The sequence below is a fragment of the Phyllobates terribilis genome, unplaced genomic scaffold (genome assembly GCF_046119375.1).
Source record: "Phyllobates terribilis strain yellow unplaced genomic scaffold, ASM4611937v1 Scaffold_5__5_contigs__length_657084704, whole genome shotgun sequence".
NCBI lineage: Eukaryota > Metazoa > Chordata > Amphibia > Anura > Dendrobatidae > Phyllobates > Phyllobates terribilis.
In genome coordinates, this window is record NW_027362765.1 from 535,275,134 (window position 1) to 535,284,993 (window position 9,860).

Consider the following 9,860-nt stretch of genomic DNA (forward strand, 5'->3'; position numbering starts at 1 on the left):
GGAAAGGATTATTATCAAAATATATGTATTTTTTCCCAAAAGGCAACATAACTATTATCAAATGGTGGTAAGAATTTAGCACCCATAAATGCACCTTGTGTCTCTAAATAATATTTACAATGTAACAAAAAATAATTGTGTGTTATAAGATATTGAAATGAAGTAATAATGTAACTTTACAAATCATAAGAATAATTAGAATAATTTAGCAAAATTGAACAAAAAAACAACTGCCTCCAATCCCATCCCATATGGAATATATGAATATAGTGACTCCACGTCGCATGAGATCCATGAGAAATGACTATGCCATAGCCAATCTGTTTAACCCCTTAAGGACGGAGCCAATTATGATCTTAATGACCAAGCCAAATTTCACAATTCTGACCACTGTCACTTTATGAGGTAATAACTCTGGAACGCTTCAACGGATCCCTCTGATTCTGAGAATGTTTTTTCGTGACATATTGTACTTCATGATAGTGGTAAAATTTCTTCAATTTGACTTGTGTTTGTGAAAAAACTGAAATTTGAAGAAAATTTTGAAAATTTTGCAATTTTCAAACTTTGAATTTTTATGCCCTTAAATCAGAGAGATAAGTCACACAATTTCTCATTTGTCCAACAAAATGTACAAAACCATTTTTTTAGGGACTACATCACATTTGAAGTGACTTTGAGGGGTCTACATGACAGAATATACCCAAAAGTGACACCATTCTAAAAACTGCACCCCTCAGGGTGCTCAAAACCACATTCAAGAAGTTTATTAACCCTTCACGAGCTTGACAGCAACTGAAGCAATGTGGAAGGAAAAAAATTCATATTTTACTTTTTTTCACAGAAATTTTACTTCAGGCCCCAAATTTTTAATTTTCTCGAGGGTAACAAGAGAAAATGGGCCACAAAATTTGTTGTGCAATTTCTCCTGAGCACGCCAACACCCCATATGTGGGGGAAAACCACTGTTTGGGCGCACGACAGTGTTCGGAAGGGAAGGAGCGCCATTTGACTTTTTGAATGTAAAATTTGCTTGAATAATTAGCAGACGCCATGTTGCATTTGGGGAGCCCCTGATGTGCCTAAACAGTAGAAACCACCCACAAGTGACACCGTTTTGGAAACTAGACCCCTCAGGGAACTTATCTAGATGTGTGGTGAGCACCTTTAACCCCCAGGTGCTTCACAAAGTTTATAACAGTGAGCCATAAAAAAATTAAATTTTCACATTTTTCCCACAAAAATGTTTTTCCACCCCCAATTTTGCACTTTCATAAGTGTAACGGGTCCGGGAGGCGGAACCTCTGAGCTACTATACAAGGGGGCGGCCCTTGTAAGGGAGCGGGTGGCAGTCTCTGGGTGAACGGACAGGGAGTTACGGCAAGTGATCAGGGCAGTCTCTGGGTAAGGGGTAGGTACGACCTGTGATGGCAGAGCCTCCGGGTAGGCTAGCAGGCAGATAGTAGATGTGTACTCCCAGATGAGCAAGCGAGAGTCTCTGGAATAGAAGGTGGTCACGGCACGTGACGGCGGAACCTCCGGGCTGGCAGGCAGGTAGGTAACGGAGAAGCGCTCCCAGGTGAGCGGGCAAGAGTCTCTGGAATAGCTGGCGGTCACCGCACGTCACAACGGGACCTCCGGGCTGGCAAGCAGGCAGGTAACGGAGATGCGCTCCCAGGTGAGCGGGCAAGAGTCTCTGAGATAGCTGGTGGTCACAGCACGTGACAACGGAGCCTCCGGGCTGGCAAGCAGGCAGATAACGGAGAAGCGCTCCCAGGTGAGCGGGCAAGCTGGTCCATAGACAGACTGACCGGAGTAGTAAGGCAGACCGTCGGACCTCAGGCAAGCAGGCAGGTAGCTGATATGCGCTCCCAGGTGAGCGGGCAGGCTGGTCCTTTAGACAGACTGACAGGAGTAGTAAGGCAGACCGTCGGACCTCAGACTGGCAGACAGGTAACAAGTATTCAGGCAGGAATCAGGCAGGTAACTGGCAGGTAACTAGCAGGAAACTGGCAGGAAACTGGCAGGTAACTGGCAACGGGACCTGAGGGCTGAAGCACAGGTGAGACACAGGTGCAAACAACATTGCTCGGGCACCTCCATTTTGGAGGAGGTGCCTTATATATGATGAAGTCCTCCGGCCATTGGCCGGGGACTCCTTAGGACGGCGCGCGCGGCCCCTTTAAGAGGAGGGGAGCGCGCGCGCGCGCGCCCTAAGCACAGGGGCCGGGAAGGAGCGCGCGCTGAGAGCAGAGCGGGAGGAGGACGCCGGGAAGGAGCGCGCGCTGACAGCAGAGCGGGGAGAGGACGCCGGGCACGGAGCAGAGCGGTGAGGGGAGCAGCGTCCCTGCCTAGCAGAGGGCAGGGACGCCAGCGCTACAGTACCCCCCCCTTTAGGCCCCCCCTTTTTTAGGCCAGACAGAAATTTAGCTAGGATGAGAGGGGCATGGATGTTCTCCCGGGGCTCCCACGTTCTCTCCTCAGGACCAAACCCCTTCCAATCTACCAGAAAAAAGGTCTTTCCTCTTACCCTTTTGGTGGCAAGAATGTTCTCTACCTCAAACTCGTCCTCAGCAGAAACCGGAGCAGGAGGCGTACCTGTAGACTTGGAAAAAGAGTTAAGCACCACAGGTTTGAGGAGAGACACATGGAAGGAGTTAGGGATCCGTAAGTTGGCCGGGAGTTTCAATTTATAGGCCACCGGGTTGATCTGACTGATGACCTCCAGTGGGCCGATGAACCGAGGCCCTAACTTATAGGAAGGGATCTTGAGCCGGACATATTTGGACGAGAGCCAGACTTTATCCCCAGGGCGGAATTGAGGAGGGTCCAGACGTTTTTTGTCAGCGTGTCTTTTCATACGCTCGGATGACAAAAGGAGTGCGGACCGGGTACTCTCCCATATGGAGGAAAATTTGTTAACAAGAGATTCCGCAGCCGGATTGTCCGCCGAGGTGGAGACGGGAAACGGGATCCGAGGATGCTGACCGTAGACTACAAAAAACGGGGATTTGGAGGAAGACTCGCTCTCGTGATTGTTGTACGAGAATTCGGCCCATGGCAGGAGATCCACCCAGTCAGAATGGTGGGCATTAACGAAGTGCCGAAGGTAACTGGTCAGGTTCTGATTGATCCGCTCCACTTGACCATTAGACTGTGGGTGGTAAGCGGAGGAGAAGTCCAGGGTGACGTCCAGCAATTTACAAGTGGCTCTCCAGAAACGGGAAGTGAACTGTACCCCACGATCCGACACGATGTGACGGGGCAGGCCATGAAGACGGAAGATGTGGCGGATAAAGTCTTTAGCCAGCTCGGGTGCAGACGGGAGGCCTGGCAGGGGAATGAAGTGAGCCATCTTGGAGAAGCGGTCAGCGACCACCCAAATGACCGTACAACCGGCAGAGACGGGTAGATCAGTAATGAAGTCCATCGCTATATGCTGCCAGGGGGCAGCAGGTACTGGCAGAGGTAGGAGGCGGCCGGCCGGCAGGTGTCTCGGAACTTTGTTGCGGGCGCAGGACACACAGGCAGAAACAAAGTCTATTACATCCTTGTGCAGGTTAGGCCACCAGTAGTGCCGGGTAATAAGCTGGAGGGTCTTTTTCTGACCGGCGTGGCCAGCTAGTTTAGACGAATGACCCCAGTGTAGGATCTTCTCCCGATCAGGTACTGGTACGAACGTCTTACCAGGAGGAAGACGATTTAGACTCACGGGAGCCACCTGCATTACTCTGGCGGGATCGATGATATGTTTCGGATCCTCCTCGAGATCAGACACCAGAAAGGACCGAGACAAGGCGTCCGCCTTGACGTTTTTGTCAGCCGGGCGAAAATGAAGGACAAAATCAAAACGAGCAAAAAACAAGGACCACCGGGCTTGGCGCGGGTTAAGTCTCTGGGCATGCTGGAGGTAAGCCAAGTTCTTGTGGTCAGTGTAAATTATTACCGGGTGAAGAGCCCCCTCGAGCAGGTAACGCCACTCCTCCAATGCCAGTTTGATGGCCAATAACTCTCGGTCTCCTATGGAATAGTTGCGCTCAGAGGAGGAGAAGAGTTTAGAGAAGAAGCCACAAGTTACCATCCTCCCGGAAGATGATTTTTGAGTAAGTACCGCTCCGGCTCCAGAGGAGGAGGCGTCAACTTCCAGGAAGAACTGCTTGTTGCCATCTGGGCGATGCAGCACCGGGGCGGAAGAGAAGGCCTGTTTAAGGGAAAGAAAGGCCTCCTCTGCTTCGGGTGGCCACTCTTTGGGATTAGTACCTTTACGGGTGAGCGCAGAAATTGGGGCCGTCCGGGAAGAGAAGTGTGGTATGAAGAGGCGGTAGTAGTTGGCGAAGCCCAGGAATCGCTGAATGGCCTTCAACCCCTCCGGTCGGGGCCATTTCTCGATGGCAGACAGTTTCTCAGGATCCATTTGTAGGCCGGTCTGAGAGATAATGTAGCCCAGAAACGGAAGCGAGGTCTGCTCAAAGAGGCACTTCTCAAATTTAGCGTAGAGATGGTTCTGCCTTAGCCTGAGCAGGACCTGACGAACGTCCCTCCGGTGAGTCTGGAGATCCGGAGAGAAGACCAAGATGTCGTCCAGGTACACCACTACGCAGGAGTAGAGAAGGTCCCGGAAGATGTCATTGACCAACTCTTGAAAGACGGCAGGAGCGTTACAGAGACCAAAGGGCATTACCAGGTATTCATAGTGGCCGTCCCGGGTGTTGAATGCCGTCTTCCATTCATCCCCCTGACGAATACGAACCAGGTTGTACGCCCCACGAAGGTCCAGTTTGGTGAAGATCCTAGCCCCCCTCAGGCGATCAAATAATTCTGGAATGAGCGGAAGGGGGTACTTATTCTTCACCGTGATCAGGTTTAGGCCTCTATAGTCTATACAGGGACGGAGAGAGCCGTCCTTCTTTTTGACGAAAAAGAAGCCTGCTCCCGCCGGGGAGGTAGATTTCCGGATGAATCCTCTGGCCAGATTCTCCTCAATATATTCGGACATTGACCGGGTCTCAGCAGCGGATAAAGGATAGATACGCCCACGGGGAGGAGTAGTACCGGGTAGCAGATCGATGGGACAGTCGTATGGTCTATGTGGTGGTAATGTCTCTGCCTCCTTTTTATTAAAGACATCTGCATAAGACCAATAAGGAATCGGAAGTCCAGGTAGATTAGCTGGGGTAGGAGAGGGACGGACGGGATGGACGGGAACCAGGCAGGTTTTATGACAGTCTTGTCCCCAGCGAAGGACCTCTCCGGTTTGCCAGTCTAGCACGGGTGCATGTCTCTGGAGCCAGGGCAGACCTAGCAAGAGGGCGTGAGAGAGTCCAGGCAGAACATGAAAGGAGATACTTTCAGAATGCAGCATTCCCACCTGCAGGGTAATGGATTCGGTGATGAGTTGAATGGGGCGAGGTAAGAGGCCCCCATCCACGGCAGCGACAGACAAGGGTACAGCCAGAGGTTTGGTGGGGATGCGGTATTTCTCAACCAGGGACTGTGAAATAAGGTTCCCGGCTGCTCCAGAGTCAAGTTGGGCTAGTTCGAAATAACGGTTCTCCCCGTAGATGATCGAAACTGACAACAACAGGGATGGAGAGGATTTATTCTTGTCTAGGTGGACCTCTCTGAGCGAACCTAGACACAGGCGTTTCCCGACCTCTCCGGGCAGGCACGGATCCGGTGCTCCTTACTGCCACAGTAGAAGCAGCTCCCCTCGGCACGGCGTGAGTCCTGACGGGTTTTGACCATCTTGGTCTGGTCGACCTGCATAGGCTCAGGAGAGTGTACCTGGGGAGAGATGGAGGGAATGACGGGTTTCTGGAAAGTAGGAGCTAAACGTGGAATCCTTCTCTCACGGGTGACCTCTTTGGCACGCTCCTGGAACCGTAGGTCAATCCGGGTGGCAAGGGTTATTAGATCATCGAGAGAGGAAGGAATGTCCCGCCCAGCAAGTTCATCTTTAATACGACCGGACAGACCCTCCCAGAAGACGGATACCAGAGCGTCGTTATCCCAGGCCAGCTCCGAGGCAAGGGTGCGGAACCGTATGGCATATTGGCCCACGGTGAGACCCTCCTGACGGAGGCGTAGCAGAGAGGATGCGGATGAGGTCTTCCGTCCGGGTTCGTCGAAGACTTTCCGGAAAGCCGAGAGAAAAGCAGGCAAGTTGGACACCAGGGGGTCTCCTCTCTCCCATAGAGGATTTAGCCAGGCCAGGGCCTCCCCGGTGAGATGGGACATGATAAAGGCAATTTTGGCCCGGTCGGAATTAAACTGATGGGACAAAAGTTCAAAGTGCAGGGTGCACTGATTTATGAAGCCCCGAGCCTGGACGGAGTCGCCTCCGAAGCGAGGAGGTGCAGACAGCCGGGGACCGGGATAGGTTACCATGGTATTAGTGGGTAGCGGAGCTGCCGGGTTGCGAGTCATGGTACTGGCAGTGGCTGCAGGTGGTGCAGTCAGAGTGTCCAGGCGAGTATTGACATTCCGCAGGTGACCCAGGATGGACTCCTGTTGGGACCTTTGACGGGACAGTTCATGACACAGGTCCGTGAGCGAGGGAGCTTGGGTGCCACCGGGTTCCATGGCCCGAGCAAACTGTAACGGGTCCGGGAGGCGGAACCTCTGAGCTACTATACAAGGGGGCGGCCCTTGTAAGGGAGCGGGTGGCAGTCTCTGGGTGAACGGACAGGGAGTTACGGCAAGTGATCAGGGCAGTCTCTGGGTAAGGGGTAGGTACGACCTGTGATGGCAGAGCCTCCGGGTAGGCTAGCAGGCAGATAGTAGATGTGTGCTCCCAGATGAGCAAGCGAGAGTCTCTGGAATAGAAGGTGGTCACGGCACGTGACGGCGGAACCTCCGGGCTGGCAGGCAGGTAGGTAACGGAGAAGCGCTCCCAGGTGAGCGGGCAAGAGTCTCTGGAATAGCTGGCGGTCACCGCACGTGACAACGGGACCTCCGGGCTGGCAAGCAGGCAGGTAACGGAGATGCGCTCCCAGGTGAGCGGGCAAGAGTCTCTGAGATAGCTGGTGGTCACAGCACGTGACAACGGAGCCTCCGGGCTGGCAAGCAGGCAGATAACGGAGAAGCGCTCCCAGGTGAGCGGGCAAGCTGGTCCATAGACAGACTGACCGGAGTAGTAAGGCAGACCGTCGGACCTCAGGCAAGCAGGCAGGTAGCTGATATGCGCTCCCAGGTGAGCGGGCAGGCTGGTCCTTTAGACAGACTGACAGGAGTAGTAAGGCAGACCGTCGGACCTCAGACTGGCAGACAGGTAACAAGTATTCAGGCAGGAATCAGGCAGGTAACTGGCAGGTAACTAGCAGGAAACTGGCAGGAAACTGGCAGGTAACTGGCAACGGGACCTGAGGGCTGAAGCACAGGTGAGACACAGGTGCAAACAACATTGCTCGGGCACCTCCATTTTGGAGGAGGTGCCTTATATATGATGAAGTCCTCCGGCCATTGGCCGGGGACTCCTTAGGACGGCGCGCGCGGCCCCTTTAAGAGGAGGGGAGCGCGCGCGCGCGCGCCCTAAGCACAGGGGCCGGGAAGGAGCGCGCACTGAGAGCAGAGCGGGAGGAGGACGCCGGGAAGGAGCGCGCGCTGACAGCAGAGCGGGGAGAGGACGCCGGGCACGGAGCAGAGCGGTGAGGGGAGCAGCGTCCCTGCCTAGCAGAGGGCAGGGACGCCAGCGCTACAATAAGGGTAACAGAAGAACAGGAGAAATTGTACAATAAAATTTGTTGTGCAATTTCTTCTGAGTAAGCCGATACCCCATATGTGGGGGAAAACCACTGTTTGGGCGCACAGTAGGGCTTGAAAAATTAGTGGACACCATGTCGCGTTTGGGGAGCCCCTGATGTGCCTAAATAGTGGAAACTCCCCACAAGTGACCCCATTTTGGAAACTACATCCCTCAATGATTTTATCAAGGGGTATAGTGAACATTTTGAACCCAAAGGTACAACACAGAATTTGATAACATTATATTGAATAAGTTGTCATTAGTCTTGAGCACAAGTGCTCACTACTTGAGTTTTCATCGGGTACTCGGGTATGCACCAAGTATCGCGGGTGCTTGAGTGACATGCTCGAGTCCTCGCCCCACATGTTTCACAGTTGTTAGACACCCAAAAAAACCATACGGAGTTCGCTCGTGTATGGCATGCAATCCCCGCATGTTTTTTTTTGCTGTATAACAACCGCAAAACATGTGGGGCAAGGACTCGAGCATGTCCCAAGAGCACCCGTGATACTTGGTGCATGCCCGAGCACCCGATGCAAACTCAAGTAGCTAGCACTTGCGCTCAACACTAGTCGCCATATTGTCATCATTTTTTTTTCTTTCGTTTTGAAAAAATCCCAACCCCAAGACAACTGTAACAAAATCCTAGCCCTAATCCTAACCATAACCCTAACACAACCCTAACCCTGGGCTAACCCTAACCCTAACCATGGGCTAACCCTAATCCAGGGCTAACCCTAACCCTGGGCTAACCCTAACTCTGGGCTAATCCTAGCCCTGGGCTAACCCTAACCCTGGTCTAACCCTAACAAAAAATATATATTTTTTTATTTTATAATTTTTATTTACCTAAGGGGGGGACAAAAGGGGGTTTGATTTATTATTTTTTTTATTTTGATCACTGTGATAGGATTTATCACAGTGATCAAAATGAACCAGTAGGGAAAATTACCTGTTGTTGCCGGGCACCGACTGGCAGATCTCGGCGAGCGCACTGTGCATGCGCCCAACATTTTTTTTCTGCGGCAAGATGCCGGAGAGCCGGGAAAGATCCGGGGAGGTGATTAGAGGATGGCAGAGGTACCGGGGGCGCTCTATTTCTCTCTCCTCTGACATGTATACTGTAACATCCCTGGCGGCGTGCTTGCATGGCTTACCACCTCCCACCATGCAAGACCGCAATCTTACCTATCAGGCCAGGCTGCACATTTTGCTCCAGTACCTGCTGTTTGTATGTCTCTTGTCTGCTGGCTTAGGGCGGCAGCTCTGTTGCTTCCTGATTCTTAAAGCAACAGTGTGCGCAGTCCTAATGCGTCCCCAGCCTATTGCTGTGAGTCACTGGATACTTAAACCCCCTCCACCCAGTAGGAGGGGCCTGAGCAACACTTTCCGTCTGTGTGTTTCTTGCAACTGAGTTGCCAGGTCCTGTCCTGTATCTAGTCTGTTTCTGACACCCTGGGGGCTGTATACCCAAGCCTGTTACCTGTACCTGTGACTTCTAGTCAGTTTCCACCACCCTGGGGGCTGAATTCCCAGGCTCGTTCATGTATCTTGTTCCTGGTTCAGATCCTGTCTGAACAGTGTCCTAGTCCGTTACCTGTTTGTCTCTATGTCTGTACCTTCCCCTTTTCCTGCAGTATCTGAACCTGCACCTAACTCCAACTCGTTGTCTCTGTACTTCTGTTTCTGAGTTTTGTGTCCACTCGCTACTTCATTGCAATTACCTTGTGTATATCTGGTTCTGCTCGTTCTGATTCCCTGCCTCCGTATCTAACTCCTGTGTTCCAGCTATCTTCTTGTGTTTTCCAGTCTGTTCCATGTGAACAGAGCCCTGTCCTGTATACCGCATCTGCGAGTTTTGCTCTGCTCTGCTTGTCTACCGCATCTGCGGGTTTTGCTCTGCTCTACTTGTCTACCCCTTCTGCGGGTTTTGCTCTGCTCTGCTTGTCTACCGCATCTGCGGGTTTTGCTCTGCTCTGCTTGTCTACCGCATCTGCGGGTTTTGCTCTGCTCAGCTTGTCTACCGCATCTGCGGGTTTTGCTCTGCTCTGCTTGTCTACCGCATCTGCGGGTTTTGCTCTGCTCTGCTTGTCTACCGCATCTGCGGGTTTTGCTC